At 41.4% G+C, this 18,744-nt stretch overlaps 1 protein-coding gene across 2 annotated transcripts in view; it reads left to right on the forward strand.

The window, feature by feature from the left end:
* Positions 1 to 16,951: 16,951 nt before the first annotated feature.
* Positions 16,952 to 18,744, forward strand: part of shisa7b (shisa family member 7) — a 55,762-nt gene continuing 53,969 nt past the window's right edge. For both annotated transcript variants that reach the window (XM_033637698.2, XM_033637699.2), the window contains exons 1-2: positions 16,952 to 17,271; positions 17,581 to 17,655. The gene's annotated coding sequence lies outside the window, so the exon portion shown is untranslated. The remainder of the gene's footprint in view (positions 17,272 to 17,580; positions 17,656 to 18,744) is intronic.

Consider the following 18,744-nt stretch of genomic DNA (forward strand, 5'->3'; position numbering starts at 1 on the left):
AACATGACTTACCCTGGGTCACCGCCTGCAGATGTTTTTATATCTCCTTTTTTTGGGAGGGGGTGGACTTTAAGGGGTGCTGGCAAAAATATAAGCATGTGTGTGCGTGTGTAAATGTGTGAATGGGTTCAAGTGATCATCAAGAAGGACTGTGTGTGTGTGTGTGTGAAATTGTAGGGGAGCGTGTAAGAACACTACATATATGAGGTGATGTTGCAGCCATATGTTGTCTGAACGTTACTGAGGTCATAAAGCAGTACTCTTGTAGGTGCCGTCCACATGTATATGGATGCTTTTGAAAACTGATATTTTTTCCCCCAGTTCAAAAGAATGAATATTCCGTCCACACTAGAATGCATAAACACTTGCTGGGCCAGTGGGTGGCAACGTCAACACTACATCAAATACCAGAGATAGAGATCCTGAGCATGTGTAGTAGTTAATTATTTCTTTTTTTATACATACCTGTTTATTCAGCATCTGTCTGGTACCATCTCCACGGTGCTATGGTGAAACTGAAATGTGACTCATGTGTGGACGGACAATAAGATAAGCATGAAGCATGTTTTTATTGTTTGTGGTACATTACACAGAGCAACAATGGGCATGTGCAAATTGAGGCAATGACTTCATCGTTTCACAAACACTACATTTTAAATGTCCACATGCATACAAAGTAACAGAGTTTTGAAAAATCGGAGAGGGCGTGTGGACAAGAGGCCAAGACATAGAGGAAAACATTGCTTTCAAAAATGTCTGTATACATGTAGACAGAGGCTTACAGCCAAAGTACATGGGACGTGGTCATGGTACAACATGTCTGCCAGAGCAGGTCCATTATAATCAACTGAAGCTGCTACACTGACCACGGAAGCCACACGGGCACTGCACCGCACTGCTCAATGTTATTTTTATGCAGCTGGTCTATTTTTCCTTCTCTATTCGTGGCTCGCCGGCCCTCCAACAGGTAAAACCTACATAACATTGTATAAAAAATGAACACAATCTGTTTCAAAACGATACAAAAGATGAAAACCAGATTGTACCAGAGGCAATGCTAAGCAGCAGAGCAGCCCTGTATGTGTTTTTATATTATTACATTCATTTACATAGAAATAAAACAAACAAATTCATGCATCTTGTAGTTTAAACAATCCAGTTCATTACTTCAGTACCAGTTAATATAGCCTACGCTTCCAAACCCTGCATAAACAACTGCATTATCACTTAGTAAAACTCAAAATACACACATAGTGAAGCTGGCAGCAATCACATGCTGCAAAGAGTCTGTGGAGCAGGTGAAAAACCCAGCTATGCCACGCAGATGGTCCCATTTCCTGACCTCTCGATTTTTGTGTTTTTATGAGGTTTTAAGTGGTTATGTGGAAACTACACCAATGCTACAAAGATGTGTTGTATTTTATTGCTCAGTGCATTACTGGCTGGTTCTGTACCAGTACATTCCCGAAAGCAACTAAAATATTACATTATCTGACTTGTTATTAGAGGTAATGCAATCTTGGAGCCCACTGGCTATCGGCATGATGATGACAAGCCTCTGAGAGCAACTGCCAATATTGCAGGAGATCTGGTGTAGCAACCGGATATCCAGGCTAAGACGTCCTCTTCTGTGCGCCAGTAGTTTTGGCTAATCACTATAAACAGATGCAAATGAATGCAGATACTTTTTTTAAAAAGTTAAACTGTCATCAGATGATAGTGATGGTTTCTGGGAATACATTTTGTCCATTACGTTCCGCCTGTTTTGCTCTCCACACGGACTGATACCTGCCCCCCAAAATGATGGAGCAACCAGAAATGTCCAGTCTGCTCTGACTGGTCAGCGTTTCCTGGTCTTCCGTATTTCAGCGTCTCTGTATTGTCATAGCACACGGGGAATGACTGTAATGGAAAATAGCAGTACTTTCTACTGTGAGAAATAACCACTAAACGCTTTTTCACCGAAATCGTCACAACTAGACATGTTCCAGCAGGAATATAATCCACAACATCGGCAACCAAGATTACATGTTTCCCTGACGATGGCATGTAGCTACATGTAGCAGTGTAGGCTGTGTAATATACAGTAACACTTGACTAGAGCAGATTACCATATAAAGAAATCTGTCACAACCTGACATTAGCTTGCCATGAAAGTAAGAAAAGGTTGGAAACAAAGTGTTCAGAGGTTTGTGCTGACAGAAATTATTTTTTACAGATGTTTACCTCTTTATTTGAAATTTTGGCCATATTTAATATAAACATCTGGCATTGTAACATCATCCATCCATCCAACCATCCATCTTCTAACCCCTTCATCCTCTTGAGAGTCGTGAGCAGATTACTGACATTGGGCGAGAGGCAGGGTACAACCTGGACAGGTCGCCAGACTGTCGCAGGGCTGACACATAGAGACAGACAACCATTCACACTCACATTCACACCTACGGACAATTTAGAGTCACCAATTAACCTGCATGTCTTTGGACTGTGGGAGGAAGCCGGAGTACCTGGAGTACCACGTTGACACGGGGATAACATGCAAACTCCGCACAGAAGAGCTCCCTCACCCGGGATTGAACCAGAAACCCTTTTGCTGTGAGGCGACAGTGTTAACCACCACACCACCGTGCCAGCCATTGTGACGTTATAATATAAAAAATTAGGAAAAGCAAAATAGGTGCCCTTGAATGTGCATAGATGGAAAGTTTTTTTCCTTTCTGAGAAGCAACTTGTCTTCACTCAGATTTAAGTTCATTTGCTTCTAATATCATGGATGTACAAAAAAAAAAAAAATTGGATATAGCGTTCAGGTCAGGGTCAAGTTGCTCTGTGGTGCATGAAGCCAAAAATTTTGACTTCCTGGGTATAAATTTATCTAGATTTTTCACATCACTGGGCCCACAGAGCAAGCACACCACAGACTTTCTCAAATCCAGCAACTAACTTCAGGTTTAGTGCCCTGTTACCTTGAATGAGGATAAAATGATTCAATCTTGTGGTTCTTGTAGACTTTCGAAATGTTACTGAATGTAAAACATGTCATTTCCCAGTGGCTGTGGCACTCAAAAGAATTTAACTACTGGTTTACAGACTTCTCTTTAATAATATAAGTCTGTTGGAAAAAGTCTGTTTTGGATCAATGACATGGAAATTGTAATTCTGCTGTTCGGCTACTACTTAAAATTGGCTTCAAAGACCAGCGCGCTTCATGAGAGCCTGCTTAAAACCAACACGATGAAGTCTCACGATGCTCCTGCTGAAAACAAAGCAACATTTTGGTTTCATTATGGAGATACGTGGTTTTCACCTTTCATATGTATTGTATTGTGTATATCTGTGTGTGCATGCATCTATGTGCTTGCTCATGTGTATGAGTGACGCACTCTGTGCTGGCCAGAGGACACTTTGACTCATCCCTGTCTGTTGACTGTACTAAGGTCTGGCAGGTCCACCACTGAGCAGGGCTGTGCCGACTGCAGCGTCAAACACCCCCCCACTCCTCCATCCTGCCCCGCAGGAAGTGATGTAAAGGCTGAATATAATGAGAAAAAAAGGAGAAAACAAGAGGAACAGAAACAAAGACCTCATTTTCCTCCTCCTTCACTTTACGCTTTATAAAACACAAAGCAGAACGTACTGTACTGTGACTGAGAACACTCCTTGTATCAACACAGGGGAAACAGGTGATCAGTGCTTAAAGGTAATTAGATTTAATGTTGTCTCAAATATAGAAAGCACGTGTCTAAAAACAGCCTCTTGATTTTCAAGAACATTGCTCTCATGCATACCTTACTGCGTGCTAAAGGACGCCATCTTTGCTTTGACCTACATTCTATTGTCTTGACGCTCATCCGTTCATACATGTTACTATAGAGATGAGCGTTGGAGGTAGTGGTGCTGAAGCAGACATTGGAAAATGCCCTGAGAAAGTTTCCCAGCCCCGCGATCTCACTCTGAGCTGCCGGAGGCTCTGCACAGCTGCTTACTGTGAAAACCACAGCTCCACAAATCCTCTCAGCAGCCTCTCTGAGTGCGGTTCTAAGCTTTATGAGACGGTGTGTAGACAGAGGGGGATAGAAGAATAGGATCAGGTCGAGATTCAGTCTGCACCTCAGACCGTCGAGGCTCGCACTGTGTTATTCCAGTCTCTGATCGGAGGGTGACATGAAAACAGCCTGCAGGGGAGACTAAACTATGACTCAATCACAGGACATCACATCAGAGCAGGACGGCAGAGAGAGCAACAAGCTGTCCCATTACCAACAGTCTCCTGACAACCCAGTCGCCAGAAAAAAAAAAAAAGTTGGCATTGAACATTTCTGCAAACTATGAATATGTTACATTTGTACATTGTTATGTAGCCGATACCTTAAAACGTCCTGTTTCAACAACGCTGTGGTTAAAGTTTGGTTAGGTTTAGGGACAAAAACTACTTGGTTATGGGAGGGAAAAGATCACATTTTGGCTTTAAAATACCCCATTTGGGTGGAACAGTCCCTGCTGGAACTGCAGCAATGCCTCAGTTAAAAAAAAAAAAACCTTTTTGAGCCACTACCACGGCAGGAAAAGCAGTGATGTCACTGCAGGAAAAGGAAAACAACTGTTTTGGGGCCACTATCCTGGCAGGACAAGCAGTGATGTCTGGGCCACTATCCGGGGAAGAAATGCAGTGATGTCATTGTAGGAAAACATCAGTTTTTGGGACCACTTTCCTGGCATGAAAAGCAGCAATCTCTTGGTAAAAACAACCACTTTTTGGGCAGCAATCCAGGTAGTAAAATCAGTGATGTCTTGGTAAAAACAACTGCTTTTTGGGCCACTACCCTGGCAGGAAAAGTATTGATGTCACTGTAGGAAAAGGAAAACAACTGTTTTTTGGGCCACCATCCCAGGAGGAAAAGCAGTGGTGTCTCAGTAAAGAACAACCACTTTTCTGGGCCACTTTCCCGGCAGGACAAGTAGTGATGTCTGGGCCACGATCCAGGGAAGAAATGCAGTGATGCCATTGTAGGAAAACATCAGTTTTTGGGGCCACTATCCTGGCAGGAAAATCAGTGATGTCTTGGTAAAATACATCCACTTTTCAGGGCCACTATTCCAGGAGGAAAAGCAGCAACATCTCAGTAAAAATCGAACACTTTTGGGGCTACTATCCCCAAGAGAAAAGCAGTGATGTCTCAGTAAAACAAAGACTTTTTGAGCCACTATTCCCAGAGGAAAAGCAGTGAGGTCTCGGATAAAAAACAGACAAGTTTTGGGCCACTATCCCGGGAGAAAAAGCTGCAGTGTCTCACTAAAAAAGCAGTGATGTCTGCTTTTCTGGACACAATCTGAGTAGGAAAAGCAGTGATGTCTTAGTAAAAACAATTGTTTTTTGGGGCCACTATTCTGCAAGGATAAGCACCGATGTCTCTGGAAAAGCGATGGGTAGACAAAATATCCAAATTTGCTGCCTATGTCAGTTTTCAAACACTTATTAGCATACTCATATTACATACAAATGTAAAATAGTTGTGTTGTGTAGAAACGTACAATTCCAGCATTTTCTTCTGCTGTTACTGATGCTCGAATAACACGACTCATTTATTGCCTTGATTTCTTTCATGACCAAGAGAAACACAAAGGATCTGTGGGATCAAAGACAAGATTTACATCACCATCTAGTACATGTACTACATGTACCGTAATTTGATTACCAAAGAGTTTATATCTTGAAATTTGTCCAACATCTGAGATACACCTAGGTTGTTTGCACCTTGTAAAAAACTAATACCTGCTCTGACAACATAGGAACAAAAGAAAAGAACATTGTGGAACATCATGAAATTATGAGTCAATCGAAGACCTTGGCTGACAAAGTTATTATTATTTTTTTTTTTTTGTGTGTGAGGTTTTGAAATAATGGTTCAAAATTCATTGTTTTCTGTGCTGGATATATATTTTAGCATTTCTGGTAATAACTCTTGTAGGCTTTCCTTTATTAGAAATATGGAATTATTATGTCTTAACTTTTCTTCCCCATTTGTGTTAAATTGTGTTTTACAGCTGCAAGTAATCAGATTGGCTGTGTTTGTCCAGACATCACCAACCTACGTGCATGAATTGCTGTAGTAATGACGTAGACGTCGGTAATTAAGTACTTATGCTGGTGACAGGCTTTCCAGCGTGGACGCATGAGAAATGGAGGTTTGTCAATTTTGCCTGCAGCATGATTGTTTGGAGCTGCCTGCAGACCACTCATTCTGTCATCTGTTCACAGACTGTTGTTCTCCATGTTTTTATCTCCACAGCACTGTGATAGTAGCAGCATGGATTCTGCTCAGCACCTCCGTCACTCTGGATCTGACGTCATAGTTGTGTGCTGCATTGCAAGTGATAAAAAAGACACTTTGAAATCCAATTTGATCCACATTTCAACCCAGCTCTAAATGTGGTCTGTCTGTTTTAGAAAAACAATCTGGATACAATCTAGATGTGCCAAAAAATGGATTTGGGCTGGCAGGCTTTACTTCTATCGTGTTTTAAAGGTCCGTGAACATTAAAATCTGGCTGGTATTGTGCCTGGTGGTAACACTGGGGATGTGTTTCCAGTTGCTGTTACCTGAAATGTTGATGGTTAACTGAGCCACAGAAGCTTATTCAAACTGAGCTAGCTTTAGCATTGTTTGCCCCAGCAACAAAGGCAAACAATTAAAAGCTGTGCGTGGCAAAGCCTCATTTCTAATCATATTGATCTTCTATGGTGTTCTCTTCTCAAGGCGTAACCACCCTACACATTGCCTGTGTTATTTTTCAGGAAAGCAGCAGTCTTTTCACACTTGTACTGTAACTATTTCTTGGCAGTCAACATTTGGCTATGCAACTAGCAAAGATGCTGTATAAAAGAAGCTGTATAAAAGAGTTTTTTTTTTAAATTTTTGAACCTTGGTTAGAGCCAGGCTAGCTGTTTCCCCTTACTCCCAGTCTGTATGCTAAGCTAAGCTAATTGCCTCACGGCTCTAGCTTCATGCTAAACATACAGACAAAACAGTGAGTGCGTTTACATGGACAGTTTAATTCCCTTTTCATTCGGAATTAAAGTTCCTTCCTATTAAAAGTGATCTCGTAAACACTTAATTGGTAATGAAAATGGCCAATGCGATTGAAAATTCAATCCGATATAAGGGGCTGGAATATTGCGTTTCTAATTCCGAATGAAAGAATTTCTCGCACTTGTATACACTCATTCCTCTTTAAGTTCATTCCGGTCTTTCTGCACATGCTCGTTTTCTTGCTCTTCTGGCGCGATGACGTATATAGCACGCGACTCATTGCACTAACCGGTTTCCATTCGCCAAAGTACGGTCTTCTATCTCCCCTCTTCGACCTTCTACCTCCCTTCTCCTCCTCAACAGACGAAGCATTAGCAGAACAAGGTTGTTGTCGTACTGCTGCTTGAAGGATATAAGCAAAACAAGCCTGAAAAAGGCACTAAGAACGGCAGCGTCTAGCATCTTGTTATCCCGAACAAGGACTACAGTACAGTGTTTTCTTCCGGAAAACGTAAACACGTAACATCCGCCCCACCCCCTATCCAATCAGAAACCTTCCCTGCCCCAAACCTTTCGCGGACCCGAATAAAGGTGATTAAACTGATCTCCCGTGTAAACCCTCATTCGGAATGAATATGTCCCATGTAAACTACCTGGAAAAACTTGAGTTCCGAATGATTCCATGCAGATTTATTTCATTCCAAATGAGAAGTGACATTTTTCCAACCCATTATTGCATAAAAATCATTACACACAGAAACCATGCAAATTGAGTCCAATTAATTTTATTGTTTTATTATTTGTGAAAATGTACATGAGATAAAGTGGATTCGTTGAGCAGTGAGGAGCATTTTGTGGTCCCTTCACAGAGAAAATATTGGCTCCATCCAGAGAAGGCGTCTGGAGCCAGGACAGTTTTACCTGCTGATAAAGGAGTTGCAGAATCACCACAACCTTGGGTCATATTTATTTTTTTAACTATTTTGACAAATAATACGGACTTGGTGTGCAAAGGTGTTATTTCTCTGCATGAATTCAGTAAGCTTATTTCCCATAATGTCCACCTATTTTACCTGGGGTTACAATGTGGCCCTGCCATAAACCTAAATTAGAAACTTGGTAATAAAACACCTTTTATGTCAGATATTTAGTAACAGTCTAATATAGGCCTCATTTCGTCCAGATTAGGTTCTCGTATCTTTTGCAGACGACGGCGCTCTCTCTCTCTCTCTCCCACACTCACCAACAGCAGCCGTATTGAGAGCAGAAAGCCTCCAGGGAGTTTTACTGATTTCCTGTCCAGAGGAGAGAGTGGGGGAGACAGTGAGGAGGTTGAGAAAGGCCAGAGAAAACAAATCAGGTGTCCACTAACGCCGTGTGGTCATCCTCTGCTGACGGGCGGACTGAATCCCCAAGGGGATCATTAAAGGTTCATTTCTTCAAGAAGTACCTCACATCACGCTGCCCCCTCTGAATCATATCTGCTCGGCCATATCTTCCTCCTCCACATGCTCTAATTTTGCTCTTGAAAAAAAAAAATCCCTCTCTGTTGGGCTTTTTTTCTTTTACAGCTTTCTGTTGTTGAATTTTCATGCACAGAAACATCATTTTCAACCACACTTCTTTACTGATGATGATCTATAAACTGTTGTTTCATGTTCTATGATATGCTCTGTGACATGCTTAACAGACATCTGTACCTCGCACTTGTAACCATACTCAACGCTGAATAATTTTTTGCTGAATAATAAAAAGCACAGTAATCAAGACAAGACCTGATGCTTATCATGCCACATTATGGAACTTAAACATTACAGGATCAATGGTATTTCTTATAAGATATTTACATTCAGTTCATAAAACACAAAAGCTCATCTCTACAGGGATTTTTTTGTTTCTAGAATATACAGCAATAGAAAACTTTAACATATTTTCAACATTCAGTACTTTATTGGTACAAGAACTATCCATTTATTTTGAAATAACTGCACTTAACACAACAACCTAAAGGGTAAATGCCTCACATTGTTACCGAAGGGGAAAAATACTTCTCATATCCGCCCCTTTCTGTGGGTCCACTCCAAAATTTAAGTGGTTCTCTCTTGATCAATGCTACGGCCCTCAACCAAGTTTTATAGAATTTATTCCGTAATCCTACTGACAAACAGACAACAAACCAACAAACAAACCAGGCTGTTGCCAGCACTGTTTGTACATATATTTACAAAATGTAATGCACCATAAGCCACGTAAATCCGGAAGGCTGCAATCAGGAGTGAAGAAGAAAGAAGTATAAACAATCAAAGTCCCTATAACAAGGCAGGTTGGGGTGGTGGATGGGTCAAACAAACACAGGACTTCCCCCAAAAGACTGGTGTTTGTGTCCTGTGCGAAACCAAGTCAACTTTGAGTTGTTTTTAAGGTACATCGTTACCATGTTTTTTTTCCTAAACCTGACCTAAGTAAGTTTACATTCAGTATGTAACTTTACATTAAGATGGTAACGTGACAATGCCATTCATGGGGTGCTGATTCCTTATGACCACGCAAATCGCTGTGTGAGGATACATCAAACATCCAACAGGTTGTTGGCATTTGAACGATTCTGCAAAGCCCTGCAGTATGTTTGATGATAATGTCTTTTTAATGTACCATGCCAACATGTTTTAACTTTATTTCTGTCTACAGTGTATAGCGTACACATGGTAACTACAGTGATCTTGTATGCTTATTTGATACCTTATACATCATAATTCAATTCGTAGAGCTTAAAGCACATTGGTCACGTGATAGCTTGGATCCAGTAAGCACCTTTATTTTTCTGAGTGCATTCTTAAGGGTAAAGAAAGGTGGGTGTTTTATAACCATTTTGCCACTTGGGCACAAGGAGTTACTAAAAGTGACGCTGGGAAAACTTTTGATTAATATCAGGTTATATATGTGGACGCAGAAGGGGTCAGCAGTAAGAAGAGGTCGGTGGTTAGGTTTAGGCAACAAAACTACTTGGTTATGGTTTGGAAAAGCTCTCAATGTTGCTAAAAGACACCTGGCTTTGAGTGGCACAAACATTGCACTGATGTTGTTGCTTGTTGGTTTCGAACTCTGCTGTCCAGGATCAAAGTCTGGTGTTTGTTGGACACATCCACCCACCCACTTTCATACTCTTCAAACTACAACCGTTGCTCTGAATTTCTAATAATGACACAGATGGGTTTACATTTGGGTTGGTTGAAAGCCCAGGGTGTCTCACACAGGCACTAAATGGTGCCCCTTGTGTCATTTCAGTGACGGTGGGTTCACTGCCCAAGTGGTGTATTTTGATGCTTAGGGAGTGAGACCAGGCTGGCTGGATTATGACAGGATTTGAACTCTCTGTTTCCTGCAGGAAAGTCTACAATAATCGTGCACTGCAGAATGTGAACAGAATTGTTCGTAAACTGGTATAATGGAAATAAGTTTTGGATGTTTTTGTATTATCTCAGATCTCATATTGTAGCTGTGTGTGTGATTTAATGTCTACCTTTTTATAAAAAGTCAAATGTTTCCATGACTCAAATGCTGAATTTGTGATTTGTTAACTATCAAAATCTTTTGTTTTCTATATTTGTTTTCTTTATAAATCAATTCTAATAATTAATTTCTCTTCAAAAGCAGTGGTGTTCTATTCCCTCAGGAAGTAGACTCACACAATGTTTAGAGATCAGATGGCCTTAAGAGATCTCTGACTGTTTTTAAGTTTAAGGTTTCTGTTCACACTGCGATTTGGTGACAGCTTCGTTTCAATACAACCAACCAATGAACATAGATTCCCTTTAAAGAATGTGACCAGTGAAAGCCTCCTCGTCATTAAACATTCATGAGTACCATACATGATTAACGCTGACAGCTGAAACCAAATCTGTCCAAATGCTTTTTAAATAATGGTTTGAAATCAAATCTCCTTATGAGCAACTCATGGTGATGTCTGAACACACACACACACACACACACACACACACACAGAAACCCCCTGCACGTGTGCTCCACAGGATTGATCTCCAGCTGTGCATTGATTGCAAGTTAAGTGAAGGTATTGATCTATTGATACTTGAAGCTTCTTATGTAAACCCATTGCAGACAAGCTGAAGCTGAATCACGGTGATACTGTTACTGTATAAAACATCTGCAGGGATTTTATTCTACCATGAATCTGTCGTGTGTTGTTGCTGTGAGATGTTATGTGAATATAATGTTACAAGATATATATTAAAGGATTACCAGAGTTGTCTTTGGTCAGGGAACAGCTGGCAAACGGTTGGGTAGATGTGTGCCAACTCCTCTGGCTATTTCTGCAGAGACCAACATGTAGCTTCTCCATCTGCGGTTCCTCCGCTGAACTGAGGTCAGCGCCGCTCTCTCCGCTTAAACCTACAGACTTGGAATAAAATATTCATCTGCGTGAAAATGGATGATAACTTTTAAAGTTCAACTTGATGTAAAAACAGCAAACCTGATGAGAACGGCTTGATCTGGTGAACAGTGCAGCGGAGATTCTGTTATATGCGTATCAGGCTGACATGAATCTTTGTACATGCTCACATATTTCAGAAGGTTTGTAGTGTATTATTTTTAAATCTCATAATTGCCGTGCCAAAAGTCACAAGTATTCAGGGTGAAAAGGCTCTAGAACAGAGACTATAGGAAACAAAATGTTCCCACCATGATGACATTGTTTGGGCAGGTGAACAGGCACTCAGGGCACAGCAGCAGCCACTGAGGACACTGAGGACATGTCCTCTGTGTTTTAGGGGGGAGGGGTGGAGGTTTTAGCAACCTGCTGCTGTGTTTAACTGTTAGTCAATGTGTGGAAATAGCCTGCTGTTATAATAACTGACCACCTACTGATCTACTTATAATTTTAATAGTATATTATAATACACTTCATCATCAACTGTGTTTAAATGGGTCTATAGCTTTGCATCCCTGCATGGATTTTTGTGAAATATACATTACAAAATGTGACATTTTTAAGGAAATTTGTCTTAAAAAAAAATCAAATATGATACCTTAAAGGGACAGTTCACCCCCAAATCAAAAATACATGTACTCTAGAAATCATGACCCTATTACTCGTGATAATCCACACATGTTGTTGTGAGCAGTTTCATTTAAGAACTGTTTTCGTTCTACAGAACTACACCTGCCAACTGTAGCACTGCGCATAAGTAAACATGAGGCTAGCTCATGGACGAGAGGCTTGTGCCAAGCACCCAGGAACAGTGCCACACTTTGAAGCCAATTTTACATAGTGGCCAAAGGTGGAATTACACTGTCTGAGTCGATCACATGATGCCATGGGGCCTTCACTTAACTGTGAAAAAGACGTCTGCAAACCAGTGGATACATTTTATGAGCATCACAAACAACCCACAAATCTTGAGACTGATTAAATGATGATTAAATCATCTTATCCGCATTCAAGATAGTGGAGTGCTAAACCAAAAGTTAGCTCCTTGACTACACTATTTGGTAAATCTTACGACTTCTAACAAGGTCTCGTAGGGCCGTAAGTCTCTGGTGCTCTTGCTCTATGAGCCCCACAGTGAGCTGTAACATTAGCTAGCTCAGTGGTGCTAGGTGAGCTATGGCACTCAGCTTGTGGCACTTTGAGCACCAAGCTGAGTGCCATCTTGTTCCATCATAGACTTAGGAAAAGGCAGACATCTCTACAGCCGACATCTCCAACTATCGGCAGCTCACACCAAAACAATTAAGATTCATAAATAGCACTTAAGGTAAGAGGAAAATATGTATTTATGATCTTGGGATGAACTGTCCCTTTAAGTCTACAGGTTGATAATGGTAATTGCATGTTCTGTCATACTTATGACCACAGTATTCCTAAATCCTTGCCACATCCCTGGTTGGACTTATTCAACCATAGGATACATTCAGGGACACATTATGCCTTTACATAAAGAATTCATTTGCATAAACATGAATAAATAAAATGCTCAAAGTGAATCCAATTTCACATTAGCAAGAGAGGAGCCTTTGTCGTATTATAAAGGGACAATATAACAGAGGGTCAATACTGACTGATATATCAGTCACAATGCAATACAAAAGAAGGAAAAATACATGACAAGGCATGTGAAATTCTCATAAAATATAATTAATTTGAATGATACTGGAGGTTGTTAGCCACTCAGGAACAGCAAGCATCTGTTCAAATATTAATGGATAAACCTGAGACAATTCTGTCCATTGATTTAATACAAATCAAGACACATAGACCTAATAAAGGATGAGGCTTTGTAAGGGGCATCCCTTTCACTCCCACCAACATGTGGCACTGAAATCACAGTACTGAAGACCCTGACACACAGACAGGCGTCAACATGAAACACTCTGCTTTATTAACTGCCTGCTGACCTGTGAGGTCACATGTGATCTCGTATTTTTTTCACTGACATGCCTGTGTGCATATTATAAAAGCGACAGGCATGCTGCTGCTGAAATATGAACACAACGTGTGTATCTCTCATGCTGCAGCTGATTTGCTGCCGTAGCTTTTGCATCAGTACCTATTCATTGCCAAGAAACATAAGCCAGGGCTTGAGGCAGAGCGCCGTAGAGATTTGCATATTATATTTTCTCTCTTGTTGTTGAAGTCAGCAGTGAGTGATGGAGGCCAAAAGGCCTGAGCCACAGAAGCCGGGCCAAGAAACGGGAACAAGCCTCCGCTAATTTCCTGGCATTAAAGAAAAAAAATAAATAAATAAAAAAAACATAATTAACACGTTAGATGTACAGGCTGTGGTTGTCAAGGTAACTGATGACACCGCATTATCACTTGGCGCTTCTGCATCCTCCACCCTCCCTCTTTCCTCCCATTCATCAAGCGGCAATTGAACAGCTCCGAGCAGGGAGGAGTGGGGGAGGGCAACCCCAACTAATTTCATATTAAACTCCTATTTATTCACAGAAGAGAGTTCACACACCTTTATTAGTCTGGTATTAATCCTGGAAAGCCAATTACCATAACAGATGATTACGCATTACAATGGGGAGTGGTGAGCCTGGGAAATCATGTTATTGTGTAAATCATACTTTACTGGCTGTACACTTTATTCTCTTTAAAGGGTCAGTCACCCAAATCATACATACATACATACAAACATACATACATACATATCCTAACACCTGTGCAAGTTACACCAAACTATGGCTATGACAGGATGAACTGACCCTCAATGAGTTTACAAGTTTACGTTGTTGAACTCCTGCAGGTTGCCACTTGGCTTTGGCAGATCGTATAGCAGGCATCGCAGAAGCAGAAGGAAGACAAGATGAAGGAGGTGGTAATGGTGGTGTCTGAATACCTGAGTCACAGCACTAGCAGAATAAGGACGACCAGAGGGGCCTGGGATCGTTTCCACCATCGCTATCGCTACATCCTGACTGACTGTCTCATGGTGGGTGTACGTGTGTGCACTGTACAGGTCTGGACACCTGGCAGACTGTAAGAGGGTTAGTAGTTTAGGATACAGGTGGTTTGGAATTGGATGTTTCATCATAGTCACGCTCTGGTTGACCGCTTTTGAAGCCCTGATGTGGCTACTGCTGCTTTGGTGATCAGTCAGTGCTGATTTCTGCATTGTTGTGCTACTTCGGACAAATCTGTTACTCATGTTAGCTTTTATACAGATGTTGCAAAACATTTTTCTAACTTTCCACCTCAGCCATGTGAACTCTACCCACTGAGCTCTTAAGCTCCCTGCTGCCGCTGCTCCGAATCAGCTGTCCCTGGCTCATTATCTTCCTCACTGCCACCTGCTTGTCCTTCATCCTCTGCCGCATCTATCCCTCTTTTTTCACCTTGTGTCACCCATCACAATTATTGGGCTTTTTAAAGAAACTACAGATACTTAGCTACCGTGACATTTTGCAGTGGCTAAAGTCAAATAAAAACTTGAGAACAAAGACAATACTCTAATGTTGTGTTTCTACCAAACGCAGTGCAAATTTTGCAAAGTCATGTTACTTGCACCAGTTTGACTGCTAGACTATTTTGTGTTGACTTGCTTCATATGTGCGAATGACGCATGTGAAATCGTTGAATCCATGAGTGAACTTCCGTCAGTACGTCCTTTGCGTCATGTGTTCTCGGAGAATCTTAATGTTGATTAGCTATTGCAGTGCAAATTGGTCGCCGATGTTCGGATTTTTCAATTCTCTAGAATAAGCATCACATGACTAACGTCGACACTACAGCATGGCTGTGAGCTGTGGTCGGCGTCATAGTGTTCCACAGATTTTATTTCAGACGCCTTACCAAGAACCCCTTTAAAAAAACCACTGTCTTAGAGATGAAGGAACCAGCAGTTCAAAAATGCTAACTCATTTTCCGGGTTTTAAGACTCATTCTTGGGGCACTCAATCCACCTTATTCCTAGCCCCCATGATACCTTGCATGAATTATGGGAGCAACTTCCGGCATTGAACCGAAACTTGCAATTTCCAATCCATTTACAGTTTGTTTACAGTACTCTATTCTTTCCAAGAGCAATTTGGAAATAAAACATGGAACACACCACCTATTATAGTTCAAACGGGATCATGTGATCATACCTCTGACAGCCATCTCAAAGCATTGTTTTTTTTCCTTTTCAGCTGAGCACCTTAGCAATTAGCTTGCCCTGCTTTGTTAAAATATTAACTTTAACATGGCCAGAGCTAGCTTAAGGTTAACATCTGCTCCTTCTGAAGATGATTTCTGATTTCCAATGACTTATTAAGAGGCACTAACACATTCAGCAAACATTTAACATAATTCATTATTAACTGTAGCTTCATGTAAAGTGAATAAATGTGATGTTTCCCAGCTAATCCTGCGCTCGTCTGCATTAACGACGCAGTTTACATGATTTTAAAGCTTCTGATTTATTAAAAACTGTTCTGAGCAAAACATTTCTCAGCCCAAATGACTAAATACATATTTCAAGGTATGTTGCTAAGTTCATTTTATAACAAGCAATTTTCTACTGTAGGTTGAGAATGAAGTCAGACAGGGAAAGACAAGGATATCATGTACTGACATTGAGTGACGGATCTGTCAGTCTCGGTGTCATTCTCTTCTGCAAATTCTGATTTAATACTTTTTTTGCTATGTCTCGTGAAACTCTTGTGGTTTTTATTTCTCATATCAGTGGTGCCTTTGGCAACAGGAACGATCGCTTTTCGTTCTGGTTTCATGTTCAGCACACAGTTGCTGAAGACAAAAGTTTAGCTTAGACTGGTTACAGACAGGGACAGTGCAACAGGTACCAGAGCTCAGCAAAGACATTTTAGAAAATCCTACGTTAACATTAGTTAAATATTTATAAATCAATAAATCAGTATTCGCTAAACTGAAGGAAAATCACTAAGAACCAGCCACCAAGAGTAGCTACTGGGACTAGCCACAGACCATCTATGGGACTAACTAGCTTACTGCCACTTCCGCTATCTCACTGGAAGTTGCAGACATAAGCATTTCTACAGTAGTGCCCTCAGGAATAAGGTGCATAGGGTTTGGTGTTGAGACTAAACGCAAATACATATTCAGTTAAATATTTAAAATGATTCTACCACAATATAACTCTTAGCTAACGAGGTGAATAATCATTTCTGGTCAGCGCATTAATATTTAGCTGCTCTAACGGTCGGCGCATTAATATTAACGTGAACTGCCGGCAATCACAGGTGCGCGTGTCGGGAATTTACCGACTGTTCCGCACGCGACTCAGCCAATCAGAACCACCGGTTAGAACTCTCCCGCTCCAGGATTGGCTGATCACTTGCAGCACTTGAAGAATGCAAAACGTGGGCTAGTGCCATATTGTCCAATCAATGACTTGGCCACGGAGCACAGCGGACCTGAGTGAGAGCAGTGTGTGTGTTGGAGAGGCAGAGGGAGCAACATCACCGCCGCGCGTGGATCCTTTGAGCATCACAGACATTCACCGCAACGATAAAACTGAAATAACGCGACAACACTCGAAAGATTTATTTCGTAAACGCGTGCTCTCGCCGGGTTTATACGCTTTCTTTGTGTTCTCTTTTTTTCTACTGGAGGGAAACGGCGAGCGAGGCTTCACTGCGGCTAATCAATTTTCCTCTTCCAGACCTGGGAATTACAATGAAAAATGTAGGTGACACATTTCCTCTCACAGACCAAGAGTCACAGTAGCGAGGACGGCGAAGAAGAAAGCAGGTATAAACAACATTTGTGCTTGTTAAAGAGACGTTAGAAAATGTGAATTGGAGTGATATCCTGTTTTAACGGTGCGTAACTTCAAAGATAGTCACATTTGGTAATGAGTCAGTCATATGGGTTTTATTGTTCGCTAATGTGTAACTTAAAGGCGTCAATGGAGCCACATTTTCACTGGCATGTGTGGCACTGCAATGTTTGCGCTTTATTGTTGAGCCTCCATTGATTTATTGAAAGGTGGGGGGGGGGGCTGTTGTCTCCACCGCATTTTAGTTCAATTCATACGTTTTCTTCTCGGTTTCTTCAAAGGGGGGAAAATGGTGACGGGTGCCGCATCTATAGGATCAGCATCCTCTGTGGAGCCCCTGCGTAAAAGACAAACAGGTATTTTTTTTTGCTGCTTTCATTTTGTCGGTGTTGTGTTGCTGCTGCAGTGTGTTAGACAGGCGAACAGGTTCTTATCATGAGGCTATGGTCTCATCTGCTGCTATGCATACGTACAATTCAGTAACGCCTCGGCACAATGCAACAAAAAACCCTCCCATTTTGTGTCTCACTGTGATGCCCTGAATGCAGCATCACACATACATGGAGTCACCTAGCAGCTTAAGACAATGAAGAATTGTGTGTTTTGCATGCATGTGTGTGTGTGTCGCTGCAATAGAGTCATGGGGAAAAAGACAGAGCACACCATGCACACACACACACACACACACACACACACACGAGTGCCATGACTGGCTCCAATGTGAGCATAATTGCCTCATGAATGCTAATGCATCATGCTATTGCAGAGAAACACTGCAAACTATCTGCTCCCCTCTGCACTGCTGCCTCATGGGCTCACAGGTGCTCAGGCTAGCCTTACCTAACTTACTGTGTGTGTGTGTGTGTGTGTGTGTGTGTGTGTGTGTGTGTTTGGGCATGCATGCCGTGTAGGTGTCTGTGTAGGTGCGTGTTTGTGGATGATATCACCTTGCATATGGTTGCAGGGGCCATGTGTGGTTGAGGATGTGTTTTAACCAGGATTTTTAGAGCTGCACACCTACACCTGCCTCACCGGGTTACTAAAGTGACGGTACATTAGAGAAGTGCTTCCCGTCCTCCATAATTAACACACTTAGAATCGGCCTGTATGGCCACATTAAAAATTCTGTTGTGATACTTCACTTGCAGCAAAGTGACTAATTGAAACTTAAAATCAACCCTAATAAAAAGAGCCAAAAATGGCTCTCGTAATTTCCTGCAGCCCAGGGTAATGTTTCCAAATAGGTTTTTATGTCTAACTAAGGGACTGTTGGTTATGTATGAGAGGGGAGGGGGTGGTGCAAAAAAGGGGAGGCACGTCAAATATGTTTTAAGCACTGGGGAGAGACTTTAGTTGTTTATTTTTACTTAGAGGAGCAGCATACAACTTTTATTGTCATTTGTATTTACTTTACCGCTGATTTTTCAAGAAAACATGCCCCCCAA

Source organism: Epinephelus lanceolatus, chromosome 16 (genome assembly GCF_041903045.1).
Source record: "Epinephelus lanceolatus isolate andai-2023 chromosome 16, ASM4190304v1, whole genome shotgun sequence".
NCBI classification, from domain to species: Eukaryota; Metazoa; Chordata; class Actinopteri; order Perciformes; family Serranidae; genus Epinephelus; species Epinephelus lanceolatus.